Source organism: Vombatus ursinus, unplaced genomic scaffold, assembly GCF_900497805.2.
Source record: "Vombatus ursinus unplaced genomic scaffold, bare-nosed wombat genome assembly UNPS02010284.1, whole genome shotgun sequence".
NCBI classification, from domain to species: Eukaryota; Metazoa; Chordata; class Mammalia; order Diprotodontia; family Vombatidae; genus Vombatus; species Vombatus ursinus.
In genome coordinates, this window is record NW_020950062.1 from 14729548 (window position 1) to 14751824 (window position 22277).

The 22277-nt window shown below is 35.1% G+C and overlaps 1 pseudogene; it reads right to left on the reverse strand.

Annotated features, from left to right (window-relative positions):
* LOC114037205 overlaps positions 1-21060 on the reverse strand; it is a 47068-nt pseudogene extending 26008 nt beyond the window's left edge.
* Positions 21061-22277: the final 1217 nt, after the last annotated feature.

A 22277-nucleotide genomic window follows, 5' to 3' on the forward strand; every position in this document is an offset into this window, starting at 1 on the left:
ACCTGCTTCGTAGGGTAGTTGTATGGATAAAATGATATATTATTTGTAAAGGGCTTTGCCAGTTAGTCAATAAACATTTATTAAATGCCTGCTATGTATCAGACTCTGTGCTAAGTGCTGCGGACATGTAAAAAGAGTCAATTCAGTCCCTGACCTCAAGGAGCTTACAGTTTAATGGAGAAAGATAACGTACAAACAAATATATACAAAGAGAGCTATGTACAGGATGAATAGCAAATAATTAACAGAGGGAAGAGTTAAGAAGGATTAGAGAAGGCTTCTTGTAAAAGATGAGATTTTAGTTGGTACTTAAAGGAATCCAGGAAGGTCATTAGTCAAGAGGAGGAAAGAGAACATTCCAGCCATGGAGGACAGACAGAGAAAATGGCTGGAGCCAAGAGTTAGAGTATCTTTGGAACAACAAGAAGTCCAAAGTCACCAGACCGAAGGCTATGTGATGGGAGGTAATATGTAAGAAGACTGGAAAGATAGGAGGGTGCTAGGTTAAGAAGGGCTTTGAATGCCAAACAGCATTTCGTATGTGATCCTGAAAGTAACAGGAAGTGACTAGGATTTTTTGAGTTGGGGTAGGGAGGTGACATGATTAGACTATTGCAATAATCCAGGCATGAGGTGATGAGGGCCAACAATATAGTAGTGATTGTGTCAGAGGAAAGAAGGGGTATATATGGGAGGTTTTGCAAAGGTGAAATTGAAAGGCTTTGACAATAGATGGGACATAGGCTGGTGAGAGAGTGTAAAGAATCAAGAACAATTTCTAGCTTTGGGGCCTGAGGGTCTGGGAAGATGGTGTTGCCATATACAATAAAAGGGAAGGTGGGATAGAGGAAAGTTTTAGGGAAGATAATGAGTTTAGTTTTAGATATATTGAATTTTAGATGTTTACTGGATATTCAGTTTGAGATGTCGAAAAGTCCATTGGAGATGGAAGATTGGAGGTTAGCAGAGACATTAGGGTGTTGATAGGTATATTTGAGTCACCAGCATAGAGATAGTACTTAAATCCTTGGAAGCTGATGAAAACACCAAGTGAAATAGTATAGATGGAGAACAGAAGTGGCTCCAGGATTGAACACTGTGAAATGCTTAGAGGGCAGATTATTGCGAACTTTAAAGATAAAAGTACTATCTATTAAATATTGTTGGTGACCTTGCAGTCAATATGAAGTTAAAGGGACTATGCAGGAAATTATCCAAATAATTGAAGAAAAATTGTGAGAAACAAGTTTTGAACTCACTGAGTTAGAATGGCTATGGACCAAAATAATGATTCAACTCTCTACTTAACTGCTTATGCCTATAGTGAAAGGAAGTGTGCCATTGGTATCTTTTATATGGGAAGATGTTGATCTGAAATCATTCCAGTAATATTTATTTTGAAATTGTTTTTGCAGAAATGCTGTATTTATGTAGTTTGGGTATATACTGAACTGTAATAACCTAATTAAAAGTGTCTAAGGAAGTAAATTGCCCATTCCAAATGCCTATAACATCCTAATGTTAGCATTTGGCAGTGAAAAAACATGCCCACGATATGGCCAATAAAACAAAATGGATACACTGAGGAAAACAATATTCAACAACCCTTAAATTAAGTAATCCATATGAAAGGATTTTTTTTAATTCTTGCAAAGCTTACATATTTCTATGGCTAATTGAACTTACTTTATTACTAAGAGTCAGATTTATTTCCATGTTTCTGATGGCCCACTGGATAAAATGCCTTTAATATGGCTATAATAATAAAAATGAAGTACATAATTTTCCTATATAATCTTAAAATTAGAAAAAGAAGCTCACTAATATGACAACTAGGTGGTACAGAAAATAGAGTGTTAGACTTGTAATCAGCAAGACCTAAGTTCAAATACAGCTTCAGATATTTACATAGCTTTGTGGCCTTGAATAAGTTACCTCACCTCTGCCTGCTTCATCTGCAAAATGGGAATAATAAAAACACTTACCTCAGAGGGATGTCGTGAGAATCTAATGAGATAACAACTAAAATACCAAAGTGATATATAAATATTGTTATTGTTTTATGATTTCAAAAGCAGGATTTTGTTATTAGGTAGATAGGCCTGACCAGCTATATCTTTGACCCTGAGACCAGACTGATTCTCAGAGTGAAAGTAATAATGAGAGAAGTTTCAAGCAACATGGTTAGGAGGGACAGACCAATTAGGTTATATTTCAAAGTGGGTTCCTTAGTGTACAGTTGTTAGCAGACACTGGTCTATTTCTAATGATAGCTTGTGTGCAAGAAGCTTATCTGTGGCATATATAACTACAAAAGGGGATAGGTCATTTGGTTATTGACAATAAAAGGTGAGAGTTTGTAGATGGATTCCAATCAGCACTTGTGTAAAGGGTTCTCATACTGATGTGATTCTCCGTTCACTAAAACAATAAGTATTAATAAATAATTAAGTCCTACTTGAGTAGGATGGCCAGAAGTCTAAAGATTTCATTAGTGGCAGGACAAGGCAATAGAAGCCTAGGTCAAGGATAGGTCATTGCTTCAGGGAAAAGGAAACCAGAGAAAAAGAGAGCAAAGTCAAAGGCCAGGGAATCCTGGCAAAATTGGTAGAAAAAGAGTTATTGAGGTAGGAGGGTGGAAGTAACAGGGTAATGAAACAAAATGATCAGGGTAGGAGAGAGAGAATGACTCCACGGCACCATCAGTATTTAACAGAACTTAGGGAAAACAAATAAAATAATGGATTAATAAGTCTGGTTAGAAATCAAAGTTTGGGTGTATCCATACATACATATATATATATATGCATATACATGTATACATACACACATATATACACACATATATATATGTGCGTGTATATGTAAACACTAAGCACTTTACATAAATATTAACACTTTGCAAGTATTATTTCCTTTGATCACTCTGGGATCTGACAGTTCTGGAAGTGGACAATAGTTGGAGAGCCGCACAGATGAATAGAATGTGGCATCAAGGGGATCCAGGAGCATGCATGTAGCAGAGGTCTAGGTATGAAGATAATTGGTGTTAGAAAGATTGGGAACAAATATTGGGAATATGGGCATAGGCCTGGGGGCAGGGGAAGTTGTCTGGGAATTGAAAATGCCTGGTGTGGGTTGTGGAGTAAGGAAAAATAATCAGTCTGGAAGAAATTTGAGCATTGGCCACATAACAAACACAGAGATATAGGCAAAAGATGATGAGACAGGACTCAATGACAGAAACTGAGTTACAATATTAATGAATAGTCTCAGCAGAAATAAGGCTGTACCCTAGATTCTGGAATTAGGGAACAAAGTCCAAAGATAGAATTCTTTATATTCTCCAGCTGAGGTACAAGGGAAGGGGATGGGGAAGGAGGAAAGGCTACATGCATCCAACAAGCTAGATACCCAAGAGATTAGTAGCTAGGATATAGGATGGAAAATATAATGGTATAGTAATAGTTCAGAAAAGGCAATGTCCAAGAAAAGGGGCAATAATTAACCTCATAAAAATCTTAGAAAGGTAAATAAGCTTGAGAAAAACAATAACTATGTATTATCACATACCAGAATATGATTTGTAAATAAGTGAAAAAGGTTAGAAATGCTTAATGTATCATTTACAGATGATAATGAAATAAACTATTATAAACAATATGAAGGCTATGAACAAATGTTAAAGAAAGTTTATTGAGTATTACACTTTTAAAAAGAAAGAAAAGACCATTGAAATGAGCATGTAACTAATAAAAGATAGCAAAGGAATAATCTGAAAACAAGTACAGAAGTAAAAATTTTGAAAATCAAAGAAGAAATACAGAAAACAAAAATTCTATTGAGCTGACAAATGACATAGATAATTGTTCATTGAAAAGACATTATATCATTAAGCCACTGTTAACTTTATCAAGAAAAGAAAAAAAATACCAAAATAAAAAAACAGGGGAATTTACCTTTGGAAAAAATATATATATATATATTCAACAACTATTCTTCTAATAACTGTATGAAGAAAAGAAAAATATAAAAAAGAAATATAGGCCAATATTACTAAAGAATATTGATGAGAATATTTTAAAATATTGGAATATAAGCCAAAGCAATATATGTAAAATATATACTATACTTAGCTAGTTTGAATTTTTATCAGATATATAAAAAAGTTTAAACACTTGAAAAATTATAAAAAAATTGTGTAGACTAGAAATATCATCAATTTAAGCAAATCATAGTTTTGATTTGACCTCACTTCATATGGAACATAACCAATAACTTTTGAAAAATGTACTTAATATAGTCAAAAGCATCTATTAAAATCTGTGAAATAGAATTATTAGGGATGGAATAATACTGCAAGCTTTCTCAGTATGAACAGGAGTGATCCAAGAATACCCTCTGTCTCTGCTATTGACAGAGTGCTGGAATTACTACCTAAAGAAATGAGATATAAAGAAATTGAGGGGATAATTAATAGGCAATGAGAAGACAACCTTATCTCTATTTGCAATTAAGATTATAATTGAGAACCCCAGAAAACTGAAAAAAGAAGAAATTTATATCATTAATAAAGTAGTAGTATAGAAAATAAAATATAAAAATAATCAAATTTCCTGTATTTTATTAAGGAAATCTAAGAGGAAGAGACAAGAAGAGAAAGGGATACTCTGTATAATTACACAGAATGAGAGCAATATGCCCATATTTGATAAAACTAAGAATATAATTTATTGTAGAAGGGCTTTTTATTCAATAAAAATTGTTGAAAAACTCTAAATAAGTCTTATAAAAATAGTCTTAGATCAGCATCTTATAACTAATTATAAATTCCAAGTGGGTAAGCAATCTAAGTATTTGGAAAAAAAACCCATAAAAATGAGAGGATAATTAAAAGTTTTATTTTTCATAATTATTGCTAGGGGAAAATGTAAGAGTAGATGTAGAAGAAATCTGAAAAGATAAAATAGACCATCTTAATTATTTATATTTAATTTTAATATAGCCTGAATCAGCAGAAAAGATACAGATTTCAGAGTGGATAGAGCACTGGGACCTGAAGTCAGAAAGACCTGGCTTCAAGTCTAGCCAGTGATTTGTAAGAGCTGTGTGACTCTGGACAAATCATTTAATCCTGCCTCAGTTTCTTAATTTATAAGGTAGTGAAAAGAATAGCCCCTATATCCTAGATCTGTTGTGAGAATAAAATGAGGTAGTATTTGCAAAGCATTTTGCCAACTTTAGAGTGCTATGTAAATATTATTGTTCTTGTTAAAAATCTGACATCCAAAATCCATTGGGAATTTGAAGGAATAAGTTAGATTAGGATCCATTTCAAAATGAAACATAACCAGTGCATAACATTCCCTGGTTTTTAAAAGAAGAAATAGAAATGATAACCATCAGGGGAAAAAAGTTAGAATCCTTAAAAAGAAGGTTATAAACAAGATAAAAACAATTATGAGTCTTTACCTCATGCCCATCAAACCTAGCAAAGTTGCTAAAAGATGTTTCCTGTAATCATAAAAAGCTAGAAACACAATATGTGACCAAGTGTTAGAAAGAGGCTGAAAAAATTAGTCTATTAAGAATTCAGAAAACAAGAAAAGAATTGTATGGGCCAAAAGTATGCATACAACTCAAGCAGTGTTCAGCAGGTAAGTATTTAGAGGCAGCAATATTTTGGACAAATACTCTGGTCTATATTAGTGCCATCCTGTTAAAGTTAAAAGACCCATTCTTCTTTCCTATTAAGAAGAGACAAATTAATTTTTTTTCATTAAGTGAAAGTAGACTGGGTGTTTGTTAGGAAATATTTGTTCTGTCAAAACATCAATGAATCTATCAGATTATCAATGAATCAAAAAAATAAGCAAAACCCCTAGTTGCATGGTATTTTCAAGGAGTAAAAGCTGTGAAAATATTCTATTCTGAAGTCTAAGTTGTGTTTTGGGTTCCCAAACCAAGGTGTTGTTGCAGCTATATAGCATTAGATGGTGACAAGTTAATTTCTAGGATTAGTAGATAGGAGATTATTAAAGTGGCATCAAAGTGTATAATGATGCCTCATGAGGATATTTGAATTAAAGCAGGTAGATAGTTTGAAACATTTCAGTAAGATGAACATATGAAGTGCCTCTATTTCTGGCCCAAAGGTCACTGATTTTAAGAGAAAATATAATTAAGGCATGCTCATCTTCTGAAGGAGTATTTCAAAGTTCACCACGGCATTACAAAATGAGATAGATCTATTGAAAAACAATAAACTGATAACAAAGGTATAGACAAATGTGATGTTGTTTTCTTTAAATAGGGATTAACTTGGGAATGAATTCACACATGTCAATGGGCTCATAGCAGTGCAAATTATGTCCTTTGAAAGAACTGCAGTTATGTAAAGTAGGAAGTCATCTGTGAACTAGCTAAAGGTAATTATTCAATGCAAAATAAAAGTGCATTGAAGACATTTCTTCCACCCCCCCAACATTTGGGAGTATAGAAAAATGTAAATGATCATGTTACCTCAATAATTCCAAATGCAACCCAAATTTCCATTTGGAAATTCCGGATGTGGCATTATGCTCTCAAATACCCCAATCTAGTTAGGTTAGTACTCTGTAATTTCTATTTTTCTTCCCACAGTCACACCCTAGAGAACCAAAGGTTTAATCTTCTGCAATCTTATGATAAAAATAAATCAATTGTCCCTCGACAAATGATTAAGCATTTAAAAATAGATTCTGCTCAAATATGACTTCATAAGAACAAGAAGATATTATTTGAAAAGGTCATAGTTAAAAGTGACCTTAAGATAATCTTGTCCAGCTCCTCAATTTATAGATGAGGGAAATTAAGCTCTAAATGGTTAATTGACTTGCCTAAGATCACATGATTAGTGTATCTCCAGTTCACACAGGTTGTGTCCCCTGGGTGATGACTACTCTAGGTTTAAGGGGCTATGTCCATCTACCCTTCTAATACACCATTCATGAGCTGCCATTGATGTTTTTACCTTTTTGTAGTCAGTCAGAGGATTCAGTAAAAGTATATGGAAGGTGAGGAAGAATGAGAAGCAAACAAACTTGGGTAACTGAGACAGTGGTCACCTTCACAGTAATAGGGAAGTTGGGAAGAGGAAAGAGTTTGTGTGGAAAGATGAATGAGTTCAAATTAAGACATGTTAAGTATGAGCTGTTCAAAAGGCAGTTAAATATGTGATATTAGAGATCAAGAGAGAGGTTAGGACTGGATAAGTACAATTGAGAATAATCGGCATAAATATGCTAATTAAATTCATGGGAGCTAATAAGATCATCAAGTCCAATAGTATTGATAGGAAATAGAAAAGGGTCCGAGAGACACCCCAAGAAGAATGAGGAGAGAACAGATTGGTTGGAGGAGAATCAGCAGAGATAGTAAAAGCATTTATTGAAATGGCATAGTAAAAAAAAAAAAATTAGCAAGATAAGAATCTTTCCATAAACCTCAGATAGACTTTTCCATAAATAGTCCCTAAGCATCATTAGGAAATTGAATGTCCATGGAGTTGACAAGTGGAGAGGCATACATGTAAAGAACATATGTGGCCAAGTCTACTGACACCTATGGCTTTTTGGGACCCCCCAGTGTCCAATTGTGATGTTCTCATATTTTTCTTCTTGGGACAAGAAATCTCTGCTAGGCAAGTTGATCCACTGGCCCTTGGAAGTCTTCTTCATGGAGTATATGTATCTTTCCAATGCCTGGCCATAGTAAACACTATCTCTAGGTTTGGATTTCAGTAGAAATCTTGACTGAAGGTACTGCTGAGCTCCTTTTGAGGAAAAGAAATGGAACTCATATCCTAGAGCCAATGGAAGTCTTCCAGGGTCTTTTATTTCCTGAACAATATTCAAGCTCCAGGTAGTAGACTCTTGACTCCTATCACCAAATTGATCACTCTACAACTGGTTTCCTTTCACGGACTGTTAGTGTTCAAGAAGCCCTGGCATACATTTGTCTCTTTTGATCATGTACTTCTATTGAAAGATGTTATTCCCCATAGAGGGAGAGGGTTGAAAACTCCTACTGTCAACACTCCTCCCCATATCTTGTGGTACTCTGTCAACTATGTGATTCTGGGAAAGTTATTACTCATAGGTTTATAAGTTCCTATGCTTAGAGCTAGAAGGCACCTTAGCATCAAATCCAATGCCCTAATCTCTCAAATGAGGAAAACTGTGGCACAGAGAGGTTAACTGAGATGCCAAGATATATGCAGTAAGTGACTGAGGCAGGATTTGAGTCTTCCCAACTTCAAGTCCAGTGTTCTAGCCATGGTGTAACCTACTTCCAAACCTCAGTTTTCCTATCTATGTATTAGAGACAATAATAATATCTACCTTTCTCATAGGGTTGATGTGATATTTAAATGAAACACAGCCTGTAAAGACACTTGCATGCACTCAGAAAAAAATTGAAAACACACTAGTTCACCACCATTTTCTTTAAAATTTAAGGTATAAAATTATAGGACTTTTAAAAGTTATTTTCTTAGCTAAAAAATCTTTGAAATTATTTTGTTATAGATAATATGAATTGCTTCTTACACTGACTATAAATGATCAAAGTAAAATGAAGTGCTGTAGCTGCGAAGAGAATCTGTATTTTTAAGACAACCGTTTTTTTAGGTAATTCAGTAATCTAAAACCTGACAGTGCTCTTTCAAATAAAATTGTCTTGTTCTACTTTCAATTTATTAAAAGCACACTTTTGTTCAAAAATCTCCTAATATTTTCTTCAAATAATATTGTACATTATTTCTCAGTGGTAAATAGAATGCAAACCAACCAAAATCTGTTTTCAAATAATCATGTTCCCCAAAAGCCTCATATTGAGAAATAGCCCTTAGTCAAATTTTACTATTCCAAAGTTGCAGTCTTTTAAAAAGGTGGCTAATTGAAATCCTGACAATATCTTAGCTTTACCTACAGAAATGATTTTGCAGTTACTCTAATTATTCCCTATTTCAGTTAAGTAAATTAATTAGCGGTGCTAAGATGTAAGTCCTTTATGTAGTTAATTAAAAGTCTTGTTCATCACCCAAAATTCATTCTTAGTTCCTCTTACTAAAACAAGACATTATTTCTTAATATTTTACAAATTGAATTCATCCAAAATAAATATGCAAATATGCAAATATGCAAAAATATGCAAAATTTTGAATATGAAATGGTATGAAAAAAATAAAGTCTTGTCCCGCCTCAACTAATGTTCCTAAGCATGTTTCCATATGAAATTTTAAGCTAGGACAAGGTAATCCTTTTATATCTCCCTAACTGACTCTATCCCAATCACCACAGTGACTTTTCTAAACCTTTTCATCCTTCCTCAAACTTCCTATATCTTTCCCATACCCATCCTCTCGGCTAAGAACCTTGTCTTATATTTCACAGAAAAAACTGAAGGTATTTTTTTTGAGAGTTCTGTCTTCTTCTTTCCATCTCATCTCATGTAATCAAATGCCTTTTGTGATATGTCTATTTCCTTTCCTCTCAATTTTTTCTTACCTCTCTACAGTCTGGCTTCTAACCTCATTATTCACCTAAAACTGTTCTTTCTAAAGTTATCAGTGATCTCTTATTTGCCAAATATAGTGACCTTTTCTCAATCTTCATCCTTCTTGACCTGTCTTTGACACTGTCAATTATCCTCTTCTCCTTAATACTCTCCTCTCTCTAGGATTTTGTGCCATTAATCTCTGCTGATTCTCCTCCAACCAATCTGTTCTCTCCTCATTCTTCTTGGGGTGTCTCTCGGACCCTTTTCTATTTCTTATCAATACTATTGGACTTGATGATCTTATTAGCTCCCATGAATTTAATTAGCATATTTATGCCGATTATTCTCAATTGTACTTATCCAGTCCTAACCTCTCTCTTGATCTCTAATATCACATATTTAACTGCCCTTTGAACAGCTCATACTTAACATGTCTTAATTTGAACTCATTCATCTTTCCACACAAACTCTTTCCTCTTCCCAGCTTCCCTATTGCTGTGAAGGTGACCACTGTCTCAGTTACCCAAGTTTGTTTGCTTCTCATTCTCCCTCACCTTCCATATCCAGTAGGTTTCTAAGTCCTGTCGATTTTATCTTTATAATTTCTGTCCTATACAATATCTCCTCTTTTCTCCTTTGACACTCACAGTACCTTATTTCAGGCTTTCATCACCTCACATATAAACCATTACAGTAGCCTTCTGTTGTTTTCCCTGGGTCAAATCTTTCTCTACTCCAATCTATCCTCTACTTAGCTGTCAAATAGATCTTTCTTAGTGAAGTTTTGACCATGTCATCTTCTTATTTAATAAACTCTAATAGGTCTATATTATTAGTCTAAGTTGTTTTTCTGTAGTGTCCAAGTCTTCATGACCCTATTTTGGGTTTTCTTGGCAAAGATACTGGAGTAGTTTGCCATTTCCTTCTCCAGCTCATTTTACAGATAAGGAAACTGAAACAAACAGGATTAAGTGACTTGTCCGGGGTCACAAAGCTAGTAAATGTCTGCAGCTGATTTTGAACTCACAAAGAAGAGTCTTCCTGACTCCAGGCCCAGAGTTCTATCCACTGAACCACCTAACTGCCTATCCATATTATAGCCAGGATCAAATATTAAATCCTTGACTTGGCATTCAAAGATCTTTACAATCTACCCCCTCCTATCTTTCTAGCCTTGTTAAATCATACTCAACCTCTGCATACTCTGTGATCCAGTGATATAGACCTCCTTGCTGATGCATGAACAAGACACTTTATCCCCCTACACTAGACATTTTTCTGATTGTTCCTTCTGATTGTTCTGCCTTCTCAGCTTTGCCTCCTCTCTTCTTTCAAGTCCCTGCTAAAATCCCACCTTCTATAATAAACTTTTTCCACTCCCTCTTAATACTAGTGCCTTCTTTCTATTCATTGTCTCCATTATATCCCTACATACAGAAAAGCCAAAAAAGTCTTAGTTCAGTATTAAACTATTAAAACTTATTAAAACTTTTCGAAACATCCTATATACCTTGTTTGTAATAGTTGTTTGTATAAAGTCACTCCTCCCACCCCCTTAGTTTATGAGCTTCATGAGAGCAAGAACTATCTTTTTTCCTTTCTTTGTATCTCCAGCACTTACTACTTAGCATAGTAGGTGCTTAATAAGTGTTCATTGAATAAGTTATTAAAATGGTTATGTGCATCATGTCATATCATTATCCTAATGTCTGATCTTTGGATTTATGTTACTGCAATGTCCGCTCACTGTGTACTCAATTTCTACTTTGATGCTTTATTGAGATGCAGAGATGGTGCTGGTTTTTTCAACACTATAGTGTTGAAAGAGCTTTTGTGCAGAGAATATAACAACTGTCATTTATATAGCACCTACTTGTGTTCCAGGCACTGTACTAGAACCTAGGGATACAATGATGAGAAAGAAACAATTCTCACTCTTAGGCAGCTTACATTCTATGGGAAATGAAATGGAAAATTTTATGCAGGAGAAACTTTTTGTTGTTCAGTCATTTTCAGTTGTGTCCAGCTCCTTGTGATCTGATTTGGGGTTTTCTTGGCAAAGATACTAGAGTGGTTTGCCATTTACTTCTCCAGTTGATTTTATAGCATAAATGGGCATATACAAACACATATAAGATAAATATAAGATAATTTGATGAGGGAAGGCAACTAGCAGTTTCAGAGGGATCAGGAAAAGCCTCATATAAAAAGTGGATCTTGGAAATATTTATTTGTAGTTAATAATACTTTGAATTGAAACATTAGCCCCAAAAATAGAAAAAAAAAAGAAAATGATGGGGTTACCAGATAGTCCTTGGTGTAAACCCTGGAGGAGCTGGCAGAATTGCCATCAGAGGCAATACTACTAGATTTCCATAGAAAAACTCACTGGTCATATTTTACCAGATCCTGAGCAAATGACTTTAATTCCTGAAGCAAGCCCCACTGCAAAACCTACAGTGGTCAGCAGAGGGCAGCAATAACATTTAAGTATTCTAGTTGTGATCATTTTCTGGTGAGGAAAGAAAGGTAATGAGTTCAAGGCATTTAGAATTGAAGATCAAATAACTGGAAGTCTTTCTGACTAGTTTAATCACCACCAGTGTCACAGAATAAGATGATAATCATAATCATAATCAAGTTAATTCAGTCTTAGGCTGTATTGAAGGATGTATAGTATCCATGACTAGATGGTAGTATCACTCCATTCTGTACCAAGTAAAATGAAATATCTGTAAATCACTTAGTACAGACCTTCCTTGGCATACAGTAAGCACTATACAAATGCTTATTTTTTTCCTTCCCCTACTTCTTCTCCAGCTTCATGTGGATTATTGTGTTCAGTTTTCAGCACTTCATTTTAGAATAGTCATGAAGAATTTGGAGAGTGTCTAGAGGATGGCAACATGCATGGTGAAGTGTTTGAGATCTTGCCACAGGAGCTTCAGGTGAAGACAAGGACTGCTTGGCCTGGAGAAAGGAAAATTTTAATTGGAGGCATTAAAAAGCAATGGGCCTGGATTGACAAGTGCTTTTGCATGTATCTTAATTCCTTCTATGCAGCCAAATTAAGACTCGTCTTAATCAAGTGGCTAGTGGACCAAAAGTAGTTATAGTATATCACCAATACATCTACAATATATCATGCCCCAAAGTCCATGTAGGGATTGTATTATCTGATCATTTTCCACAGGCTCATTAGGACTGGCTCCATTGAACAGTCACCTAGTATACACGTATTATAGTTTGATAGGATTATGGATTATATGAAGGGCAGTATTATGAGATGAGGCTGTAAAGTTGGGGTGGAGAGAGCTTGAGGAGGATCTGGAATATCAGGCTAGGGATTTTGGACTGTACTCTTTAAGCAATAAGGAACCATTAAAAGTTTTAGAGCAAGGAATTGGATTGGTCAGAGTTATTCATATAAAAGGTCAATGTTGTAGCAGGTTATAAAATGGATTGGATGAGAGAGAGAGAATACAAACTAAATGATTGATTAGGTCTTGTTAGAGTCTTTGTTAGAGTCCAGATGAGAAGTCATAAAGATCTGAATGAAAGTAGTACCAATAGAAATGGGAAGGATGGGTGGAAACAAGGTGGTAGAGTAAAAGTAGGGACTCATCTGAGCTCTTCCCCCTCTCCCCCAAATGTCTCCAAATACCTTTAAATAATGACTCTAATTCTAGAGCATCAAAACCCACAAAAAGATGAAATGAAACAATTTTCAAGTCTAAGACAACTTAGAAGGTCTGTAGGGAAGTTCCATTGCATCGGGTTGAAAGAAGAGAGCAGTCCAGCGCAGAAGATCCAGAGATCAGGCCCCAGCAAACCAGGACCAGAACTTGGGGTGACTGAATCAGTGGCAGCAGTGGTGGTTTCCAGACCCCTTAGCCCATAGATGGTAAGGGGATCAGACAAAGGGTCAGAAGGAGATTTATAGGGTCCCTTTGCTGGAATCAGGGGCTAGACTCTGTTGCATTGCTTATACTTGGATATGGGTCACAGTCCTGGGTCTTAGTTCCAGTGCAAGGAGGAGCACTAACACAACAGAGCTTGCAACCTCAGGGGAGTAGGGACCCCAGTCACAGTTCCAGGGTTGAGAAGAGTGCTTGTGATTGTTAATAAACTAGTACAAGAGAGTAGTAAACACATCTCTTCCTAGATCCTACCTCTTTGGAAGGGCCAAGAACTTACAAGTCCCCAGGACTTACCTCTGAAACCTACCTCTGAAAACAACTGCACAAAAAAATTCAAAGCTTGGGACAGTGCCCCCTCCACTTGGGAAGCAAAGCCCCACTTTAGTAGAGAGTGAAAAGTCGAGAAATAGTCTGGAAAATGAGGAAACAGCAGAAAAAAATGCTGACAATGGAAAATTACTCTAGTGATAGGGAAGATCAAAATACACCTCAGATGAAGACAACAAAGTCAAAATTCCTGCATCCAAAGCCTCCAAGAGAAATATGAGTTGATCTCAGACCACGGAAGAGCTTAAAATGGATTTTAAAAATCAAGTGAGAGAGTAGAGGAAAAATTGGGAAGAAAAATGAGAGTGATGCAAGAAAATCATAATGAAAGAGTCAATAGCTTGGTAAAGGAGTCACAAAAAATACTGAATAAAATAATACCTTAAAGAAGAGAATAGGTCAAATGGTAAAAAAGGCACACAAATCCAATGAAGAGAAGAATGCTTGGAAAAGCAGGATTGGCCAAATGGAAAAATACATACAAAAATTCACTGAAGAGAACTCCTTAAAAAGTAAAATTGCTCAAATGGAAAAGGAGGTATGAAAGCTCATTGAAGAAAATAATTCCTTAAAAGTTAGAACTGGTCAAGTGGAAGCCAATAGTTTTATGAGACATCAAGAAACAATCAAACAAAATCAAAAGAATGAAAAAAAATAGAAGAAAATATGAAATATCTCATTAGAAAAACAACTGATCTGGAAAATAGATCCAGGAGACATAATTTAAGAAATACTGGATTACCTGAAAGACATGATAAAAAAAAAAAAAAGAACTTAGACATCATCTTTCAAGAAATTATTGGCTCAGATTCTTAAAATCTAGTCATTTCTCAGATTCTTAAAATCTAGCCAATTAGCTTACTAAGGTTCAGACTCCTTAAGAGTCTGCTCAATATGGGAGATGTTCTAATAAACCTTGTCTTTGGCTGAAAAAAAAAAGAAACTGCCCTGATATTCTAGAACCAGAGGGTAAAATAGAAATAGAAAGAATCCACTGTTCACCTTCTAAAAGAGATCCAAAATGAAAACACACAGGAATATTATAGTCAAATTCTAGACTTCCTAGATCAAGGAGAAAAATATTGTGAGCAGCCAAAAAGAAACAATTCAAATATCACAAAGCCAAAGTCAGGATATCACAAGATTTAGCAGCTTCTACATAAAGGATAGGAGGGCTTGGAATATGATATTCCAGAGGTCAAAAAAGCTAGGATTACAAATAAGAATCACCTACCCAGCAAAACTGAGTATAATCCTTCAGGGAAAAATTGATATTCAATGAAATAGAGGACCTTTAAACATTTCTGATGAAACGACCAGAACTGACTAGGAAATTTGACTTTCAAATGCAAGATGCAAAAGAAGCTTCAAAAGGTAAACAGGAAATAGAAACCATAAGGGATTCAACCAGGTTAAACTGTTTATATTCTTACATAGGTAAATTATATTTATAACTCCTAAAATCTTTCTCATTATTAGGGTAGTTAGAAGGAGTATATAGATAGATAGAAAGCAGATGTGTGAGTTGAATGTAATGGTATAATTATCTAAAAAAATAAAATTAGGGGATGAGAAAGAAGAATACACTGGGAGAAGGAGAAAGGGAGAGGTAGAATGGGATAAATTACGTGACTCAAAAGAGTCATGAAAGACATTTTACAATGGAAAGAAAAATGGGAGAAGTGGGGAGGGGAGCATATGAAACTTATTCTCACCAGAATCATCTCAAAGAGGGAATAATATACAAGTAGGTGTAGAAATCTATTTTATCATACAGGAACATAGGAGGGAAGAAGATAAGAGAAAGAGGGTGGATGATAGAAAGGAGGGCAATTTGGGGGAGGTAAAAGTCAGAAGCAAAACACTTTTGAGAATGGACAGAGTAAAAGGTGAGAGAGAGCAAGATAAACAGGGAAGAGTGAAATACATAGTTGGTAATCATTTCTAGGAAAAAAATTGCAGTCAGTTTCTCTGATAAAAACTTCATTTTTCAAACATATAGAAAACTGAATCAAATTTATAGAAATAAGAAACAACACTCAATTGATAAATGGTCAAAGGATATGAACAGGCAGTTTTCAGGCAAAATAATCAAAGCTATCTGTTGTTAAAAGAAAAAAATGCTTTAAATTACTATTGATGAGAGAAATGTAAATTAAAATATCTCTGAGCTACTAACTCACACCTGTCAGATTGGTCACTATGACAGAAAAGGAAAATGATAAATCTTGGAGAGGAAAATGGGAGAAGTAGGGAGGGGAGCACATGAAACTTATTCTTACCAGAATTGTCTCAAAGAGGGAATAATATACAGGTGGGTGTAGAAATCTATCTTATCATACAGGAAAATAGGAGGGAAGAAGATAAAAGAAAGGGGGTAGGTGATAGAACGGAGGGCAATTTGGGGGAGGTAAAAGTCAGGAGCAAAACACTTTTGAGAATGGACAGAGTAGGAGGTGAGAGAGAGAGTAGGATAAACAGGGAGGAATGAAATACATAGTTGGTAATCATTTCTAGGAAAAAAATTGCAGTCAGTTTCTCTGATAAAAACTTCATTTTTCAAACATACAGAAAACTGAATCAAATTTATAGAAATAAGAAACAATACTCAATTGAGAAATGGTCAAAAGATATGAACAGGCGGTTTTCAGGCAAAATAATCAAAGCCGTCTGTTGTTATAAGAAAAAAATGCTTTAAATCACTATTGATGAGAGAAAAGCAAATTAAAATCTTATCTCAGAGTTACTAACTCACACCTATCAGATTGGTTACTATGACAGAAAAGGAAAATGACAAATCTTGTGAAAGATCTGGGAGAATTAAAACACTAATATACTATTGGTGAATTGTAAATGGATTCAACCATTTTGGAGAGCAATTTGGAAGTAATTCCAAAGGGTTATAAAATAATGCATAACCTTTGACTAAGCAATAATTATTATTAGGCTTGTATCCCAATGAAATTAAAAAAAAGGAAGAAGGACCTATGTGTACAAAAATATTTGTAGTAGCTCTTTTAGTGGTGGCAAAGAATTGGAAATTGAGGGCATGTATATTTTTAGGGAAAGGCTAAACAAGCTATTGTATGTGATTGTGATGGAATACTATTGTGCTTTAAGAAATGATGAACAGTATGCTCTCAGAAAAACATGGAAATACTTACATGAACTGATGCTAAGTGAAATGAGCAGAACCAGGAGAACACTGTACACAAGTAACAGCAATATTATATGATGATCTAGTATGAATAACTTAGCTATTTTCAGCAATACAATGATCCAAGAAAAGTCTGTAGGATTTATGGGTGAAAGATGTTGTCCATCACCAGAGAAAGAACTGGTAGAGCCTGAATGCAGATCAAAGATACTTTTTATTTGCTTTCTTATTTTTCTTGGATTTTTTGTCTGTGTTTTTTTTTTCACAGAATGACTTATTTGGAAATATGTTTTGCATGACTACACATATATAACCTATGTCAAATTGCTTGCCTCCTCAATGTGGGGGAAGAGGGAAAGGAGGGAGAGAACTTAGAGCTCAAAATTTGAAAAAAAGTGTTAAAATTGTTTTTACATGTAATTGGGGAAAATATTAAATAATGAAAAAAGAAATAGGAAGGATGAGACAAATAAATATAAGCTACAATACAAAGGAATAGTTAAGCAAACTTAATAACTGACTAAAAATGAGAAGATAAAAGAGATAAAGATATAATACAAAAATACACAGTAATAAATGTAACACTTTTTCAGTATTATGCCTGTGCAGATTTTTTTAAAGTGGCCCAAGTTTATAGTAATTCTGACCTTAGAAATGTAATTATGAAATGGCTTGTGATGTTTCCCTGAGTTAATGAGCAAAAACTCAAAAAATGGTATTGAGATCCTAGCCCTAAACTGGGAAAGGTAGGTCTCCCTCTTAGGTCTCCAAGAGCTGTACCATACCCTCCAGCTGCTAACACCCCCAGGAAACTCAAGAAACATAACAATATGACTAACCAAAAGTGTTGACAGAAACAATTTTAAATCTGTCAAATAGTCTTCAACATATTAAAAAAAAAACACAATTAGAAACAGAATTCTCATAATACTCTGGCTGTGCCTAGAATTAAAGATGTGTATTTTTTTCCCTCCAATTGACATCCCTAGGCTTAGCTGATGTTCCAGTCCTATCCAGCCTATCCTATTGCCACTTAAACCCTGGTTATGATATCTGGATCACAGCAGGTAACAAAAAGCATGTTTCTAAGACATGAATGGTCCCTGCCCTCAAAAAGTTTGTTATACACCTGTAAAAGTAAGACCTACTTATGGAATTAATTTCTATGTCTGTGGGTTTTAAAAATAAAGTATGAAATTAGTTGGCATTATGTTCATTTTTAAATCCTCCAATATTACATGAAAAATTATTATTCTGACAGCATTTGTACGTTTTTCAATATGAGAAAATGAAACTTTTAATTACTTATTGTTAGTGACTCTTTCATAAAATGTTGAAATAAAAAAATTGTCACACTAGTTGGACTTGGAGGGAAATTTTAGGAAGACAGAAAGCAATTAATCAAAGTGGTTTAGACCCTGAATGGTAACAATATAGGCAATGTCAAAAGATCTAGCAGAAGGTATGCAGAATATTGCAGGGCCTTTTGAAGTTTCTCTTGAAAAGTACAAAAAAGAGCCACACATTATTATAAAGCACTGTTGTTACAATATAAATTGTTGAAAGGAGTATCCATAATGATAAAATCACAGGTCCATCAAAATATGGAATACTATAGCATTCAAATCAAATAGTGTGTCCCTATTTTCTTCAGGCAAAGACTGATTCTGTTAATGTTTAAAGATTGTTGGAAGTAGGAGGCATATGAAACAGGGTAGATTGGATAGGAAATGAGATAATAAGGGAGAAAAATATTTTAAATGAAAAAATGAAATTAATTACAGACAACAAAGAAGCTTTGTGTATATATATATGTATATGTATTTGTGTGTGTGCATGTGTGTGTATGTATATGTATGCATATATATGTATATATCAGACCCATTCTTTTGTTCAAGATATACATAGAAAATATTAATGATCTTTATGCCCTTCTTATATTCCCCAGGAAAATTCAAATTAAAATTGTTGCCAAATGCTGATAATGGTCATTGTGATGTTTCATGGCTATCAACTTTTTTCTTCTTTGAACTCATGTTTAGTTTGGTATAACTTTTCTCACATCCTTTTTTCACTGAGTCTTTGTTGCTGAATCACGTAAGTCAAACTTTGAATTCTGAACTTAAAGTTATAAGACCTAGCTTCAAATACTGCACCCAGTAATTAGAATTTATATGACATGGGAGTAGTTATATGAGTTCTCTCATCTTACATTTCCTCATGTTTGAAAAGTGGACAAATAATAATTGTTACAAGAGGAATATGATTTGTGAAATTTAACTAATACACACAAATATATACATACATATATATGTATGTGTGTATGTATATATACACGTATGTATGTATGTATATATGTATGTGTATATATGTGTGCATGTGTATATATACACATATATCTTTTTATATGTATATACATATATACATAATATATATGTATATATCTATCTATCTTTTTTATCCTCACTGGAGAGTAGTAGATCTTTGACTAGTCTTACCTTGAGATTTTTCAATACGGCCTCTAAATATGTTTTATTTTTGTTTATTTCTAAATTAAAAAGAGTTCCAGGTTTGGTTTGGGTTTTTAATCTCTCTCTCTCTCTCTCTCTCTCTCTCTCTCTCTCTCTCTCTCTGTCTCTCTCTCTCTCTCTCTATCCTTCTCCCTCCTTTTTCTCACACATTACCATGGGCATGATTTTCCTTATTCACCGGAAGTACATTTTTATTGTATTTATACCAGTGTTATATTTTTATCTTATTTTATTCAAACCAGTGTTCTAGTATTGGGTATCTAGGTGGTTAGTGGATAGAGAGTCAGGCCTGGAGTCAAGAAGCTCTGAGTTCATATCCGGCCTCAGACACTTACTAGCCATGTGATCCTGGGCAAGTTACTTCACCATGTTTCAGTTTCCTCATCAGTAAAATGAGCTGGAGAAGGAAATGACAAACACTCCAGTACTTTTGCCAAGAAAACCAAAAATGGGGTCACAAAGAGTTGGACAAGGCTGAACAACAACAACAATGAGAACTATGAGGGGGATAGAGATCATGTCATTTGAGGAATAGCTTAGAAACTCTAAAGTTTATCCATGAGAAGATGTAAGAATGAAATGGTAACTTTAATCATTGGACAGGTTACAATGTGAAGAAAGAAGTAGATGTTCACAAAGAGGAAAATTCCAGATGCAGTGGTTGAAATTGCACTGAGCAGATTTAGGCTACAAGTAAAACAAAATTTCCTAACAATCTGAGCCATCTAAAAGTAGAATGACCTGTTCCCAAGAAGGAGTATTTTTCCAGTTATTGAAGATCTTTAAATCTAGAGAATAGGTAAAAACTCTTCATGGATATTATGGAGGAGGCACTTTTCAACACAGATCAGAATTTATGACCTCTAAGATTCCTTTGAACTTTGACCTTTTGTGTTTCTATGGTCAGTGGAAGAGAAGTTGGAGATGTCTTGAAAAAAATGAATGAGGTCAAAGAGAATGGGATCTTAAAAATGACACAAAGGAGTATGATTCAAGATAATCTTAAAGAGGACTAAGATTTAATAAGGAAGATAGATAGCTCTTCCTTTGAGATAAGAGGGAAGAAAGAGAGAGTTTGTGATTACATTGAAAAAGTTGGAGAAATGAAAGAGGAAAGTTGAAGAGATCCTCTTTAGGTGGCATTGATCTTCTAAATCAAGTGGGAGTAAATAAAATACCAAAAAATTGCCTTGGCTAGAAAATTATATTTTAGATCAGAGGTGGAGCCAAGACGGCAGAGTAAAAGCAGTGACTTGCTTGAACTCTCCCCAAAACCCCTCCAAATACATGTAAAAATAGCTCTAAACAAATTTTAGAGCAGCAGAACCCACAAAAAGACAGAGTGAAACAAATTTTCAGCTCAAGACAACCTGGATGGTTCGGTGTGGGTGCACAGGCAAAGCAGGCCTCAGTGAACCTGGAGCAGCCCTCAGAGGACTGAATCACAGACAACTGTGGCAGTTTCCAGATTTCTCAACCCACAAATGCCAAAGACAACTTGAAAGGTCAGTAGGAAAAGTCAGTGACTGCGGTGAAAAAGAAGCTCGGTCCCAGCCCCGGGCCCTGCGTGCTGTCCCAGGGCCATGGCTGCTTCCAGAACTTCCAGACTGAGGGGGAATCCAGTGGCTGATCAGAGGAGGATTGCAGGGATCTCTTTGCTGGTGCAGGATTCTCTTGCTTTGCCTGTGCTTGGATCTAGGTCACAGTTCTGGGTGGCGGTGCAGGGGCGGAGGGGTGCTGCCATGGTGGAGCTTGTAGTGGTGGTAGAGAGGAAATCCTCCTCACAGTTCCAAGGTAAAAAAGAGTGCTTGTGGTCACTCATAGACCAGAGCACAGGCCAGGAGAGGAGTAAACACCTCTCACTCTATCATGCCACCTTGGAAAAACTGAAAATTTACTGGTCCCTTGAAGTATCTCTGAAAACAGTTGCACAAAACCCCTGAAGCTTGAGATAGTAAATCCCCCACATTGGAAGCAAACCCCTACCTTAACAAAGAGTTTATGACTTAAGTAATTGACTGGGATCATGAGCAAACCTCACAAAAAAAGTCAGACCATAGAATCTTTTTTTGGTGACAAAGAAGATAAAAACATACAACCAGAAGAAGACAACAAAGTCAAAGCTCCTACATCCAAAGTGTCCAAGAAAAATATGAATTGGTCCTAGGCCATGGAAGAGCTCCAAAAAGGATTTTGAAAAGCAAGTAAGAGAAGTAAAGGAAAAACTGGGAAGGAAAATGAGAATGATGCAAGATAATCATGAAAAACAAGTCAACAGCTTGCTAAAGGAGATCCAAAAAAATATTGAAGAAAATAATACCTTAAAAAATAGCCTAACCCAAATGGCAAAAGAGGTCCAAAAAGCCAACGAGGAGAAGAATGACTTAAAAATCAAAATTGGCCAAATGGAAAAGGAAGTCCAAAAGATTACTGAAGAAAATACTTCCTTAAATATTAGAATGGAGCAATTGGAAGCTAGTGACTTCATGAGAAATCAGGACACGGTAAAACAATTTCAAAAAAATGAAAAAATAGAAAACAATGTGAAATATCTCATTGGAAAAACAACTGACCTGGAAAATAGGTCCAGGAGAGATAATTTAAAAATTATCAGACTATCTGAAAGCCAAGATCAAAAAAAAGAAGCTAGACATCATCTTTCAAGAAGTTATCAAGGAAAACTGCCCAGATATTTTAGAACCAGAGGGCAAAATAGAAATGGAAAGAATCCACCGATCACCTCCTGAAAGAGACCCCCAAAGGAAAACTACAAGGAATTTTATAGTCAAATTCCAGAGTTCC